Below are 18,072 nucleotides of genomic sequence, written 5' to 3'. Positions count from 1 at the left end.
CTTCAACGGAAAGAAGGTGGGAAATTCGGTGTCACCTTGCGGTGATCCCCGATATGCCCCGAATTCCTGTGTTTGATTTCTGTTTAACTTGCTACTGTTGAAGTAATATTACCTCTGATCCAAGTAATCCACTTTTGTGTGAATTGCATTTGCTCAAGTGCGGATAAAATGAATTGCCACGAAAATAAATCCTTCAGCATAATAGATTAAATCTTTATCAAGGGTCTTCGTTTCAAAATTAAGGGGTAATTAAAGCTTTAAATACCTCTCAAAAATTTAAAAGTGAATAATTTAGCCTTTTATTTATGAGAGAAATTATTTAACCCTATAATGAAAAATGGTCTAAGACTCTTAGTAATTGGTTAAAAAAACCAATTGTTCTTGCTTTCTAAGTGACCCGTGAATATTAACTTTTGATGCTAAATTATAAAGCATTTACTCTTATTTTTTCAATTTCAAATAGTTGATAAACTCAAAATACTCTTTTCTTTTATTCATCGGTTTAAATATCTCAATGTAATGTATCTAAACATTTAGTTAAATTATTTACAACATACAATGGTTACACTAACTATTTTAATCGGTTTAAATATCCCAATGTAATGTACCTAAACATTTAGTTAAATTATTTACAACATACAATGGTTACACTAACTATTTTATACGACTAACTCTTTTATACGAGTATCAATTAATTTTACATTAATAATCAGACCGCCGCCACCACTCATCGACGTAATCATCACTGCCGCCCGCCACCACCATCACATCACCGCATCAGACATTTGTCTAGTTGTTTATAGGTGAATTTGAAGACCCACACCATAAACTACATATAATTTTGCATTTTAACACTTCAATACTCATCAAAGACAAAAGTTTGTCGACAATATTTGGCGTGAAATATCTAGAGGAAAATAAAAATCCAAGCGTTTCTTTGTGGCTAAAAGTACAAAACAAAGCGATTTAAAATAATAAAATTGCAAAGCTGCACCAACAGGGAAGAAGCCGCCATATTTGAGTGGGTGGTATCCTGATCTTGAAAAATGGTTAAGTCACATTTTTGGTGTTTAAATTGAAGTTTGGGGGTTAAGACTAGTCAAATAAATTTTATAAGACTATCCCTAATTCTTTATTCATAACCTAACCCAAAAATATTATTCATTAAAAAATTAATTTTTCTCTCCTATATCTATCTAACCCACTTAAACCATTTTCTACACTCTCATTAACAACCAACAAAAATCAATTTTTTTTATCATGTAAACTCAACTTTACAAAACCTTCAAACAAATTTTGAGTCCACTTAATTCAAAATCATTATATAGATTAAATAATTTGAACAACTTGAAGTTGGTATGGTGAACAAGTCGGAAATATATTGGAAGAAATTTGGCGGGCCCAACCCACTATTGCCAACCAACTAAACAATTTAATCACCAATGAGGATAGTCTAAGAAAACTTTCAAAGCTGACTTTAGAAGTTGTTGAACATGTTTAAGGTGTTATGTAAAAAGAATGGATATTTTGAAGCTATAAAGGTTTTTAAGTTTATAAAAAATTTTAGTGAGCAAACAATAACTTTTATGTAATTACTAAATTATTAAAAATAGTTGACATATAAAATAAATTCCGTAAAAATTCGTGTAAGTACCCAACACTTTAAAGTTAAAGTGGTAAAAATTAGGGGGCTTGATTTGTTCGTTTCAACCTAATTAAAAATAAACAAAGTTATCAAAATTTCAATGAATATGAACATGTAGAAACCAATGTTAAATCCTCAAACAATTACTTTGTAACTAAATAAGATATGACAAACAACGTAGTGAATATATTGAATAAAGCCATATGTGTATTTTATCGAACACGGGTTACAATGGATGATTTTTGACTTTGTCCATAACTGTAACTTGCGCTTATATATTGTCACACCCTACTTTAGGCGGAATCGTAGGATATGACGAAAAGATATAACAATAGCACATGGAATTTGTAATAGAGTTATACTAAATGAAATCCAAATAAATGTAATTCCATAAGCAGAAAGTCTAGGCAACACGCCTCAAATATCAAAAGAAGTAGCAAATTGCAAATAGAGTTCCATGTTTCAAATGCAATCTAGGAGTCCATGAAGGATCTCTTTATTGGTCTTCCTAAAGTCCATAAGCTCACTCTCCTTAAGCATTGCTATTACCTGAAAATGAATGCTTGAAAATGTCAACATAACGTTGGTGAGTTCGTAGGTTTAAAGGAATACAAATGAATTTGTTGTGCATGATATATGAGGTTTGGACAATAGTGTAAATATAAACATGTAGCAGCTTGTATGCAATCCAAATACTGATCAATGTCATCATAGTTATCCAACAACACAATCCCCATCACTCCTGCCAACAACTCAATCACACACTGTAATACCAACAACTACTAGCTGGAGTATATAGTTGGTCGATAGATTTCAAATAGTCTTCAATAGATATCAACAGACATCTATTGCATCATAGAATCAACACAAACAAGCTAGCATACACAATTCATAATTACACGTATTTGTCCAAGAAAACAAATAAGTTTTGGCACAACTAGTAAAGAAATGAAAAATGTTTTGAGCATCATTTTCCCCCAAATAAATAAAATATAAAGGGGCCACGAAACTCACCTCAACAAGCAAGTAGTTATGCAAAGTCCAACAAGGTCGCTAGAATCTACACAACATATATATGAACAAGTTACAATTATGGACATGGTCAACAACCATCCATTGTAACCCGTATTTGATGATATATACATATATGGCTACTTTCAAAATATTCCCAACTGATTTGTCATATATTATTAAGTTACAAGTCACATAACTTAATATAGAGTATTTGTTTTAATGATTTATGATTTAGTTCTACAAGCTCTTATTCGCTGAAATTTTTAGTAACCTTATCTATTTTTTATTAAGATGAGACAAACAATTCAAGTTTTTAAATCTTAACTACTGTAACCTTAGAGTGTTATAAACTTACATGAATTTTTACTTAATTTATTTCGCACGTTAACTATTTTTAAAAATTCCATAATCACAGACTAGTTAGAAAATTCACTGTTTGCGTGCAGAAAAGTTTTATAAAAGTTAAGGGCCTTCGAAACTTCAAAAAAAGTCCAAATTTTTACTGTACACTATTAACATCTTAAAAATGTTTCTGGAAAAAAATAATTTTCCAGTTCATAAAATAGACCAAGATATGACTATTTGAATTTGACCTAAATCTGTTCAGAAAACTCAGCTTTGCGCAGTTTTGTTATAAAATTCGTTTGACAACCTTAAACTTCATGTTTTTACACGGAGCCAATTCCACCAGAAAGTAGAATTCCTAAACTTAATTTTAGATACCAAAATCGTGACTTAACCATCTTCCATGACCAAGATACGACCTTTCAAAGTTAACAAACTGAATCTGTCCAGATTCTGAAATAACTCAACTTACTGTTATAAAGACTATTACAACTAAATATTTATAGATAAACTTTCAAATCTTTCCAACACTTATTTACATCTGTTATTATGATTTCCATGCCTTCATAACTGAATTTCTTTAATTACATTAATTATTATGCTACAATAAATACGTAAACTTTTAATATTAATATGATTTATACTTCAAGCTTTTGATTTAACCCTAAAAAAACCCTTTCATTCATTATTATAAATTTTTGCCATAATATATATATATATATATATATTCATCAACATAGGTTACTTATAAATAAATATTAATAAATAAAAAGATATGCTTATATATATATATATATATATATGAAAAGAGAAGACAAGTGATTTACCCCAAGATTGATGATTTCCTTCTTAGATACCTTGAGAAAAATAGAATATAATCTTTAAAATTTTATTGTTAATTGTAATTTAAATCAAGATTCATAAGAATTATAATTAAGCTTACCAATAAATTATAGCTTTGATCTTGAGAGGGTTTCTCTCTTTTTTTCTCCCTGGGTCGACGCAAGAAGGAGAAGAAGGAAAAAAAAATAGTTTTATTTTTTGTTTAGGTATTTACTTTTATTTATTATAAGGATAAGTGTTTTAGAGTTTGAATGTAATTAGGATATATTAATATATAATTTAAAAAGAGTTCTAATAGAAATACAATTTCTCTTTTCTTTCCTTTTTTTTTCTTCTTGGTCATCCCTCCTCTCAAGTATACTCCACTTTTTTTTTTTTGCTTTATTTATTTAACTTTTAATTTATTAGTACAATAAAACTATTATTAGTATTACTATATATATAATTATTGAAATTTATTATTATAGACTTTAAGTCACTTTTCTACACTTGTTATACTATATAGGCTCATTGACTAGTAAAGAAATTTGGGATTGAAGTTAGAGACTATAATAAATTACCGGTTTTGGTGACAGATGTCACATATATGTTGTGTAAATTCTAGTTGATCTTTTGGGTTTCACTACTACTTGTTTGTTGAGGTGAGTTTTGTGGCCCTTGTTTTATTATTTCTTTGGGAAAAAATAATGCTTAAATCGTTTTTCATATTTTTACCAAATGTGCTAAATTATTTGTTTACTTTGGACAAATACATGTAATTATGAAATGTATGTGCTATTCCAATGGATTCCTATAGATGCCTATTGATTTCTATACATTCTTATAAATGTCTATTAATTCTTAATTATTCCTATGGATGATTATTGATGCCTATTAGGCCACTACCCAACTAGTAGTTTGTTGGAAGCACATTAAGTATATGGATATGTCTTATGTGCTACTAAATTTTTGTACTCACACTATTGTCCACCTTACTTATAGCATGTACAACAAAGTTATATGTATTGATTTAAACCTACAAACTCAGCAACGTTATGTTAACAATTTGAGCATTTATTTTCAGGTAATAACAATGCTTGAGCCTTGAGGAGCTAGAAAATAAGGACCTTAGTGAGACTAATAAGGATATCCTCTATGGGTTTCAAGTTTGCATTTGAATATCTAATTTCTATTGCTTTATTTGCTAGTTATTTGAGCATGTTGCCTAAGACTTACCCCGCTTGTGGGAATTACATTTCTTTGAATTTTATTTAGTAAAACTCTATTATAAAGTCATTGTGCTATGTTATTTCTTTTTGTCATATCCTATGATTTTGTCTAAGGTGGGGTACGACAGACTACTATCAGAGCCTGGTTATAGAGATTTAGGTGATTCGACCCAGACTATAACCTAAGTATCCTCATATAACATACATAATAAGAACTATGTGTGCATTTTATATGTCTGTGTACTTTTCATTAGATACTAGTAACTATGTGATTATTCTACTTATGTTAAATTCCTAGTTATGATAAAAATTTTATGTCCCCAGATTAGTGAAAATCCGACTGTTACATTAACGTAGTTAGTTGTTATTTAGTCATGGCACGTACGAAGCAAACATCCCGTAAAATTTGCATAAAAAGGTTCAAATCCACCCATCCACGACGTGAAACATAGATCATACCTATCAAAGAAACCCCCGTAGTGGAACCTCAAGAACTGTTTCAAAATCCTAAAGACGACTTTCACTATGAGCTGGAAGAAGACTCTAACTATGACTCTAAGGCAATTATGTCTCAAAATCCTGAAGATGACTCTGAAAGTGAGCCGGAAGAAGACCCTGACTATGACTCTAAGACAGACCCCGAAAGAGGTCTTGAAGAAAACACAGAGGAGAAATCGAGAAAAGACTCTAAAGAAAATCACAAAAAGGATTCAACCAAAGGATCGAATAACAAGAACCTCAACAAGGAAGCTTCTTCTTCTTCTTCTTTTCTCCGCGTCCTGGAGTATCTCTCCGTTGCAGAGAGTGAGTATACACCCATGAACGAAGTTCATGAGCGATTCTATAGTCCCGCTAACTCGGGACTTTCTCAAGAGAGCTGAAATGGACCATCACGACACTAAGTTCCTTACCCTCCTATCATCTACCCTAACTCCCCTTATGACGCCTCTTGTTTGGGAGGGTTAGTCTTTGGGAACTAATTTCATAGGCTTTTTTAGATTTACTTTAATGTCTTGGATTCTTGATTTCGAAAGCTTTGGATCATTATTGGATTTATCAAACTGACCGGTTTCATGAGCTTCTTTGAAAAGCAATAATCCAAGACATAACCCTCTCACACGCAAGTGGCATCATTAGGAGAGTTAGAGTAAATGGTAGGAGGGTAAGGAACTTGGTGTTGTGATGGTCGAATTCAACTCTCTTGGGAATCTCATGAGTTAGTGGGACTATTGAATTTCGTTTATGAGTCTATACTTACTCTCTGCATTGGAGAGATAGCCGGGACTAAAAAGAAGAAAAACAAGCTTCCTTGTTGAATTTTTGTTTTTCGATCCTTTGGTTGATTCCTTTTTGTGATTTTCATTAGAGACTTTTCTCGACTCATCCTTTGTGATTGTTTTAGGACCTCTTTCTTGTTCTGTCTCAGAGTCATAGTCAGGGTCTTCTTCTGGATCACTCTCAGAGTCATCTTGAGGATTTTGAGACATAATTTCCCTACAGTCGTAGTTAGGGTCTTCTCCGGGCTCATAGTCAAAGTTATCTTCACGATTTTGAAACGGTTCTTGAGGTTCCACTTCTGGGGTTTCTTTGATAGGTATGATTTCTGTCTCACGTCGTGAATGGGTGGATTTAAACCTTCTTATGCAACTTTTATGGGTTGTTTGTGTCGTACGTGCCATGACTAAATAACAACTAACTACGTTAATGTAAGAGTCGAAATTTCAGTAATCTAGACACAAAAGTTTTCTCATAAGTAGGAATTTAACATAAGTAGAATCCTCACATAGTTACTAGTATAGTAGTATCTAATGAAAAGTAGACACACATATAAGATGCACACATAGTTCCTATTATGTACGCTTTTTGAGGAAACTTAGGTTATAATCTAGGCCGAACCATCTAATTCTTTATAACAGGGATATGAAACTAGTATGTCAAACCCCACCTTAGGTGGGATCGTAGGATATGACGGAAAGAAAAAACATAACACATGGACTTTATAATAGAGTTTTGCTACATGAAATTCAAAGATATATAATTCTCACAAGCGAAGTAAGTCATAGGCAACATGCCTAAATAACTAGCAATTATATCAAGTAGCAAGTAGAAATTAAATGTTCAAATGCAAACCGGAAACCCATGGAGGGCCTTGTTATTGGTCTCACTAAGGTCCTTATTCTCTAGCTCCTCAAGAATTGTTATTACCTAAAATTGAATGCTCAAAAATATCAACATAACGTTGGTGAGTTTGCAGGTCTAAAGTGTAAGTACAAAAATGTGGTAGCACATAAGGCATATCCAAATAGGCATCAATAGTCATCCATAGGAATCATTAGGAATCAATAGGCATCAAAATGAATCAATAGGATATAGGAATCAATATAAAAAAACACAAATGCTAGTTATAATTACATGTATCTGTCCAAAGAAAACAACTGGTTTAGCATATCTAGTAAAAGAAATGAGCAACGATTTGAGCATTGTTTTCCCCCAAAGAAGGGCTACGAAACTCACCACAACAAGAAAGTAGTAGTGAAAGCCCAAAATATCAACTAGAATCTATACAACATAAATAAGCGCAAATTACAGTTATGTATGAAGTCAAAAATCATCCATTATAACCCACATTTGATGAAATATACATATGGCGTTATTCAAAATATTTACTATGTGGTTTGTCATATCTTATTAAGTTACAAGTCACATAACTTAAACTAGAGTAATTGTTTTGATGATTTATCATTGGTTTTTTCAAGTTCATATTCACTAAAAAATTTTGATAACTTTAACTATTTTTTATTAGGTTGAAAGTTGAAACCAATAAAATCAAGCTCCCTAATTTTTACCACTATAATTTTAAAGTGTTGGGTATGTACATGAATTTTTACATAATTTATTTTATACATTAACTATCTTTACTAATCCCATAATTACTAACTAGTCAGAAAAGTCATTATTTGCGCGCTAAAAAGTTTTATAAAAGTTAAAGACCTTTAAATCTTTAAAAAATCCATTCTTTTTGCTATCAATACATAACACCTCCAGAAGAAGCAACAAATTCTAATTCTCAAAATAGTCATAATTATTCAAAATCGGCTCAAACTTGTTCAAAAAAATCAGCTTTGAGTAGTTTTGTTATAAAATTCATTTGACCCATGTTTTGACACGAAACCACTTGCAACAGAAACTAGACTTCTTGAATTTCAAATAGACACCAAAAACGTGAGTTAACCATCTTTTAAGACCAAGATACAACCCTTCAATATGGACTAACTAAATATGTCCAATTTCTAAAATACTTCCAAACACACTTTTTGAAGCCTACCCATACGGCCATACTCGAATAATTATCTAGACTTTCAAACTTTATAAGAACTTATATAAGTTAGTTATTAACATATATCTATATTTATATAAATATTTCAAATTCAAATTGTCTTTATGATTTTATCGCCATATAAATTTATAACAACATGGAAATTTATAACAATTTATAAAAAAATCTTTATACTATTAACCATACACAGATACTCATTAAATAGATTACAAAAAAAACTTAAAATACATATATATAGTTTGAATAAAAGAGAAAGAATAAGAATTTACCACCAAGGTTGATGATCATTCCTTAAATACCTTAACAAAATAAAATATAAATCTATAAGGATTTAACCATAGATTTTATATGATAAAAAAAAATATTAAAACATAATGAAAAATTATTTAAACTCACCAAAAATTGCTTTGACAAAGTGAATTACGGAGTAGAATTTTGTTTTGAGGTGTGTGTTTGGTTCGACGGCACGAGCAGCAAGAAGAAATTTTGTTTTAGATTTTTGATAAGTAAGGATGTCTATACTTTACTAGATCAATACCCGGTCGGTGACCAGGTTACCAAGTAAATTTATAAGCATTTTATTCAGAAATAAAATTTATTATGAAATCGAGTATAATGTTAAATAAAGTCTTAAATTTGCACAACTTTTGATATAAGACATATAGAGTCGGTTTGATATATATTAAGATTGCCAATACTCGACTTTACCCGAAATTTGATTTAAAACCGACTCAGAAAACTGGGTTAGGGTTGTGAATCTCGACCTAGTAACCCGCCAACTTGACTTTTTGTGGCCCAGGGTTGAGTTGACCATTTGGTTTAATAAGTCAATTCGTTAACCTAAATATAATTTAATTTCTATAATGTTTTTTGTTAAAACACGACGGATCGTTCAAATCGTGACCAATTCGACTATGAAAGTGTGGAATCCATTCATAATCGACTTTGAGGTTTCTGTATAATTAATGGACATATAAACACGAATAACATGAAGAATAAGAGATAAGAACAGATGTAAAACTCGTAAATATCATTAATCATATGGATATTACACCAACTCAGTATACATTTGACTGGCACGGGGTATAGATCTCTACCTCGTGCGCTATGAATGAAATCTGTTGCAACTAAGATCGTTAACCTACAATTGTAACCTAGTTCTAGTATATATAGGTTGCTAAACGGGCTGGACTTCAATCTCGTTCGTGGGCTTTAAGCTCCTTCACACGAACTAGCAACTTCGTGCTGACGTCATCACGAGGTGATGATGACGTCATCACGACCTGCTGCCTCGTGATGATGACGTCATCACGACCTTGAAGACATCTTTTCTTCTTCATAATCAACCCATAGAATTGCATTGCGACGGACAATAAAAGGTGCTCAGAAATTGCATCTACAGACTCCCCCTTTTCCGTTGCAATCAATTCTAGATGAACTCCGATAATCAATAGCTACCGAAAAACCTGAATCCACTGGCTCCCCCTTAGCTGATGACATCGAGTCTTCTTGTTGAAACTCGATCTTCTAACATTGCATCCTGATCTTCAAACTGCAAAGTCCCTGTCCCTCTATGACAACCAATCAACCCAACACATCTCATTGTAGTTCTCCCCCTCAACAGTTAACCACCTCCGAATTAAGCATTGCCACCTTCCACTTAGGATTGTCGCTCTCCTTGCCTAATCGGCATATAATAAAGAAGTTGAATTTCCAACAATCAGCATCAAATCAACCAGCTATCACAAAGATAAGAAACTTTACAACCTGCATCACAACATGTAATACCATAGACCCTGTCTCAACTATAGCAGCATCAAACTCCGTTTTGTATCTCCACAACTCTGCTAATCACCTGAAGTCTTTCTTATCAGATTTCCCCTTCAGTTATATAAACCGCCAATCACATAAAGATCTTAATCTCGCAATGAAACTTATATATCGCCTGATTATTATAGATAGGTTCAATCTTCAAATACTCAAACAAAAAATAACCAGCTTTATCATTTCAATACATCAACAAAGTTTCAGCTATGTCTCGTATCTTCATTGCTCCAATACTTCGACAAAAGCTTCCATAATTGCTATATAGAAGATCATTTATTGAACAGTGTCAATCAAGACTGAAAACACTATGATCTTCATTACTCGAGTATTTTAAAAATGACACTATTAATTTGTTAAGCCGAACAGAATAACTCTTTGATCACTAATCTGAGCTGAGTAACACTTTGAGTAACACCCTTGCTGCTAATATAACTCGAGTAATTGCAGAATTATTCTGAGAAATTCGAAAGAATCGTTATATTCCCCCTTATTTCTGCGTAAATTCTACAACTTGCAGAGTTTTGCTGAGAAAACCGAAGAAATCTCATCGAAGAACAACCTTGAAATTTTTATTCTACCGAAGAACAACCTTGAAATTTTTATTCCCCCCTTTTCTCTACAAATACTCTGAAAATCAGCCTATCATAGGTTACTGTATCTCTCATTCTTGAGGTTCTTAAAAAATGCTTAGAGCTCACGACGTTTAGAGCTCTTCGCCAAACAGGGTATACCCGTTTTCCCTCCAAATTTTCATGGGAAAACACATTTACGTGAAACATTGGTATTCACGTAAATTTTTATTAATAAGACTGTGGGAAAATTTTGATAATTGCCGAAAATTTTCATCCAAAACGTGCCGAAAACGCACAAAAACGGACCGGAAATTTTTCAACCGCTACCAAACTTCAAATCTCCATGAATCATGCCATTTTAAGACCATGGGCATAAATTATTTTTCCCGCCAAAAAACTATTTTTTTATTTTTTTATTTTTTATGTTTTTCTACTACCCTGTTTTGTGTGCTTCTTTGAATATGGATGCACACAACTTGGAACCTCTTTACTCGATCTGTTTCTTGTTATCTTCAAACAAGGAAGTAGACATCTTCGTGTTAATGCAAGCACGTGGGACAAACCTCTACGTGATGGCATAAGCGCGAACTTGCTTCAGATCGACATATCATCTTCAACATGACGTCAGTGCGAAGTAAGGAATACTAAGGCATGACGTAAGCACGAACTTGATATGAATTATGTGATTATCTTTGTGTGATGTCAGCACGAGGGAAAGTCCTCTTCGTGATGACGTATACACGAACTTGATAATAAAAATGTGATTATCTTCGTGGTGACGTCAGCACGAGGGAAAGTCCTCTTCGTGATGACGTATACACGAACTTAATCAGAATTCGTGATATCTTGTCCATGAACTCGTGGTGACGTCCTCGTGAACTTGATCCACTTCGTGCTGATGTAAGCACGAAGTCAAAGGAAATATCATGCGAATACTAGCCACTTCGTGCTGACGTAAGCACGAGGCTAAATCCTCTTCGTGCTGACGTAAACACGAAGTTACACGAATTTCTTCATCTTCACGAATTTGCACACGAATTTGAAGAAAATCCTCAATACAGATCACGATTGAAGACTGAAAACGCCTTCCCTGCTCTGATACCATGTTGAAACACGTCGGATCGTTCAAATCGTGACCAATTCGACTATGAAAGTTCGTGTATACGAATTACATTCATAATCGACTTTGAGGTTTCTGTATAATTGATGGACATATAAACACGAATTACATGAAGAATAAGAGATAAGAACAGATGTAAAACTCGTGAATATCATTAATCATATGGATATTACACCAAATCAGTATACATCTAACTGGCACGGGGTATAGATCTCTACCTCGTGCGCTATGAACGAAATCTGTTGCAACTAAGATCGTTAACCTACAATTGTAACCTCGTTCTAGTATATATAGGTTGCTAAACGGGCTAGACTTCAATCTCGTTCGTGGGCTTTAAGCTCCTTCACACGAACTAGCAACTTCGTGCTGACGTCATCACGACCTGCTGCCTCGTGATGACGTCATCACGAAGTGATGATGACGTCATCACGACCTTGAAGACATCTTTTCTTCTTCATAATCAGCCCATAGAATTGCATTGCGACGGACAATAAAAGGTGCTCAGAAATTGCATCTACATTTTTTAATAGGTCAATCCATTAACTTACTTGATCCAAAACCCACAACTCATTTTGATTTCAATTCAACCCGTCAACCCACCAATCTATATTACTTAAGGTCAACTCACTAACCCATTTAACATGTCAACCCACCAATCCATGTGATATGAAATTAACCCACTAACCCATTGCAAACCCGATTTTTTTGTGTTGGTGGTCGGGTTTGGTTTGACAGCAGGTTGAGATTTTAAAGTCGATTTTGATATCAAGTCAGGTTTAGGTTGGTTATTTTCAACCCGTTAATCCAAATCAGTTAACCTAAACCTGTTATAATTATGTAAATAATTATAAACATATTTATTTTAGCTTTTGTTCTATATAAAGTTATTTATCCGTGCATTGAAATTTTAAAGTCGATCTTTGGTGAAGTGGACCATCGTCACCCTCACCCAATTTCATACGTAAAATTTATAAGCATCATTTTTAAATTTGATTTAACTAAAAATTTAAATCTTTTGATAAATTATTAACTATGTTACGCATTGTGGGGATACGATTCTTGTTTATATTTTCGCATCGTATTTATACATTGTATCTGTAATATCTATAATTTCTAATTTTGATTCTTGATTTTCGATATTGATTTTGGTTTCACATTTCATGTTGTAGAATTGACCAACTCTAAATTGAAGTAAGCTATTGTTTATTAATTGAACATCCTTACTTTTACCCGTATTTCATTTCAGATGGAATTACCAATTAATAGAGAAATAAGGTTATGTTGAAGTTCCAAATGGTATTAAAATTAAAAGGTATTTTTGTTTAATATTATTATGGTTCTAAATTTAATAAAAGTACATTAAATACCTTAAATACCAGTCACTTTTTATAAAAAAAATTTCAATTGTAAATACCATACATTTAAGTAATTACAGTTTACAACATAGTTATGTTAGTTAAATACGTCTACTGGTACTAAATTAATATTGTGATTAAAAAAATAAATAAATAAAATTATTCAATATATAAACCTAAAAGAGTTGTATATTCATTAACTTTCCAATATTAGTCTATAAATGACTTTTATTTTTATGCTGAGGTTTACTTTTTTAGTTTATTTTGAAAGGTAAAAAATAAAGAGTAAGTTTTAATATTTTTTTTAGGGAAATGCTAAATACAGCCCTTAGGGCTGTATTTAACGTGCATAAAAAAACTTGTAGCTTCCATATTAAAAGCTCACCCCTTGATTTTCATGGTAAATGTACAAACAATTTATGCACCTTAAACACAGCCCTAAGGACTGTATTTAGCAAACCCCATATTTTTATGTTATTATAAATATTTATGGTGATACTTTGAAATGAGAAGTTTTATGTTTTTTTTAATGATATAAACTCAAATGTCATATAAATTGTTAAGGATAATGTAATTAATTATGAAATTGTGATTGATGAGTATGTTGTTACTGATCATTGTCGTGTTTCTTTTTTGGTACACGAATTCAAAACTTCTAAGTATAATTAGCATTAGTATTATTAATATGCAATTAAATAGTTACCATGTTTATTATCTTTTGACTTTTAGATTTTAGAAAGTTGACTTTAAATTTCAAAGGTCAAGATTTAAAAGCTTATGATTTTCAATGGCCAAGATCAAAAATTTAAAATATTTTTTTCTCTTAGCTATGGTGGCCATATATATATATAATATGTGTATAAATAAGTGTTTGAATTGATATATAATTAAGATAGATAAATTATTATATACAAGAATTCTAATTCTAATGGGATTATAAATCCACGGTGGCCGTAATTTCATGTCTAGCATTAATTACTTGGTGCAAACTTCTTATTTAATCAATTGTTTCATTATTTATTTATTTATTTTACTTTTGTTTAATGAATTTACTATTATCATTATCGTGTAACGATTTAGGATTCGGAGGGGTAATCCCTTTTGACCGAACTCTACAATACAGTAGAGATATTCTTCATGTTTGTGATGTATTATATAGGCTTATCTTAATCTTATATCAACTTAACATTTCATACTTTAATAATCTAATTTCCGAGAAACATCACTGTTACCCATAACTATCCAACACAAATACAAATAAGGGTTAATTATAAAAATGGTACCTGAACTATCCACTACATTGCACAAATCATACACAGGGTTTATTAATTACGTCTGTCATACCCAAACTTACCATCTTTCCACTCGGACCATACCTGGACCAAACGTTATTTAGTTGTGCTGTTAAATGACCCCATGTAGAAGTATTAAATATTTAATTTTCATTATACTTCAGGTACCATTTTTGTAATTTACCCTTATTATTAATATTTTAGTTTATAAACTTATATTTTATCAATTAGTATTATTTAATAAATATTAATATTATTCATGAATGTTATTCAATAATAAATTACTGTATAATTTTATAAAACTTTATTAATATTTATTTTTTTTTAAAATAATTACTTTTATTTTATGAAATAATATTTAACTTTTATAAAATATTATTTATATTCTATAAAATTTATTAATAATTTAAAAATATTTATATTATTTAAAAATATAACATTTTATTTTTATAAAAAAAATTATTATTAGTCTATAAAAGATATTATTTTTCTAATATTTTTATTCTTTGAAAAACTATTACATATTAAATTATATATCTATAATGATCTTGATAGATATGTATTTCACGATTTATTTTCTTTTTTTTTTAAAAAAATAAATTAGAAGGAATGTCTTAATCTCTTGTATCGCATAAATACCTACACAACCACCATTTAATATTTTTTTTAAAAAATAAATAAATATGAAAATATGCATTTATCAAAATAATGATCGATCTATGATTCAATATATTTATAGTTTTCAATAAAATATATTTTTTTTATAAAAATTAATAACTTTTTATCAAATAATATTAATCTTTAATAAAAACTAAATATTATTTCATAAAAAAAAGTAAATACTTAAAAAAAAATACTTATAAAATATTAATAAATTTTTATAAAATTATAATTTATTACTAAATAAAAGTCATTAACAATATTAATTTATATTAAGTAATACTAATTAATGTCCTTGAGATTTAGCCCAACTGGACATTGAATTCTCCTTATGTCTTTCAGCCAAATGTTGGTCACGGGTTCGCAAATCTTTGAAAGGCATATTGGGAAGTCCTTGCCAATGAGGTAGGACATGAGGGTTTTCTCTAGTATTTAGCTAGTTTCCTCCAAAATGGTAGTATGACTTCCACCGCCAGTCATGCCCTCGGATTGACTGTGATGGTGACGTGGTCGATCTCTACCAGACAATGAAGAGGCATGCCGCTGAGTCCAATCACCAGTGCTGTTCAAAAAAAAGTAATATTAATTGATAAAATTTAGTTTTATAAACTAAAATATTAATAATAAGGGTAAATGACAAAAATAGTACATGAAGTATAATGAAGATTACATATTTCATACCTGTACGTGGGACACTTTACAGCACAACTAACGGACGTTTGGTCCAGTAGAAAAATGGTAAGTTTGGGTATGACGAACGTAATTAATAAACCCTGGGTATGATTTATGCAATATGATGGATAGTTCATGTAGCATTTTGTAATAATAATAATAATAATAATAATAATAATAATAATAATAATAATAATAATAATAATAATAATAATAATAATAATAATATGTACAACAACCTTTTAATTTTCTAGAGGAGTGAGAGCCTAGATAGTATCTCGGATTCCTACTAATTTCTTGTAAATCCTTTTAATTTCTAACTAGCTTATTACCCGCGTAATACGCGGGCATTTATACATTATTCTTCACATTAATTAAAACTTTTAAAATATAAAAACGATTAACATCTAAATAAATATTTACAAACTTTTGAACCACAATATATTATAATACTATATTTATTGTTGATTAATCTTAATAAATAATGTTTTCAATCATAAAACTAAAATATATGCGTGGAACACATACAGTATGTAATGGCGAAGCCACGTTAGTAGTAGGAAGGGCAAGACCCACCCTAGCCCAATAGCATTACTTACACTTTATATGTTAATTTTATATAAATCTGAATTATGGTTTATTTGGCCCATCCCACAAGTCAAAGATATTTGATTCTTAGCCCACTAATTTATAAGTGTACGTGTACCTGTTTGGTTGTTTATCACATATTTTGAAGAGTTTCGGTACATTTCCTTTTTCTTATTTCAACGTACATCATTTTATAAATCAATCAGATTTGTTCCTTTATCTCTTTTATATATCGTACAGTATACACACATAAATGAGTGTTATATTTATAAATATATATATATTGATGTGTATTTTGAGTTATTTAGATTTATGTTTAATATGTTTATTTTGATATAGGTTTTATTGGGTTTTCTTAACAATTTTGTTTTATATATTGAGAATATATATAGGCGAGACTTTTAGTTTAGATTCAATTTTAAATGATTTCAATTATTTGATTGAGCGTTGCATCTAGTTAAACTTTTAAATAATTGTGTTAACAATTTTGTTTTTTTGAGCAACTTTTAGCTTTTATTACTCAGTATTTAGGTTTTGACCCATCCAAAGCGTAAATCTTGGCTTCGCCACTGACAGTATGTTCCAATAAATGTAGTTCACAATGTTGATACCCATTTAAAATTGAAATTTGATAAAAAGAATTTATATCATTTACACAACATTAAAAATACAAATATATTAAAATATATTAATAATATATTAAACTTTATATACATAAAAATATATTATACTATATAAATGATTTTATTTATTTATAAGTTATATACATTAAACAGTACTATTATTATAAATATATAGTTCACAAAGTTATAAAATGATATTTAATTAGGCCATTTAAATTAAAATAAATAAAGTTAAAGGACTTTATAAACATTTATATAAGAATATGAGGACCAAAAGTGTTAATAACTAATTCTTTAGTCGATGATGATGTCATCAAAATGATCTAATGGTTGAAAATGAGAGATAAAATTCAATCAATGGTTATAACTATTCTAATTTGGAATTAAGGGTTTTATCTACCAATATATATATAACAAGGTGTTAAATTCATCCATAAACAAATAAAAATCCTTGGATGAAATCTATCTTTGATTTATAACCATTTGATCAAATTTAATTATTTCATCTTTGTTAAATGACAATATTAATACTTATATTTTATATAGTTTGTCAAAAAAATATCCTGCTTAATTATTATAATATACCATACCATAAATAATATTAAAATAATATAACTATTATTCGAAGTCATTAAGATGTTGTTTGTCGTAAATAAATTAGATTGTGATGTTATCACAAAATTGTCAAATTTATTGTTCTTCTAATTAACGATTTAGTCATTCAACGAAGGTTTTTTATTTTATTTCTATCTAAACTTTTTAAATAATTAACGATTTAGTCAATCAACTAAGGTTTTTTATTTTATTTCTATTTAAACTTTTTAACTGTTTAATTAACTTTAACTAAATTTTATATCTATGTCAAATATACGGATTTTACAACATTATCAATATAAGAATTAACATATAAATAAAAGAAATACTAATACGTTAATATGTAAAAATTTACTTAAGAAATAATTGAGACATTC

This window comes from Erigeron canadensis, chromosome 7 (genome assembly GCF_010389155.1).
Source record: "Erigeron canadensis isolate Cc75 chromosome 7, C_canadensis_v1, whole genome shotgun sequence".
In the NCBI taxonomy this organism is placed as follows: Eukaryota; Viridiplantae; Streptophyta; class Magnoliopsida; order Asterales; family Asteraceae; genus Erigeron; species Erigeron canadensis.
Note: the sequence above shows the minus strand (reverse complement) of the source record.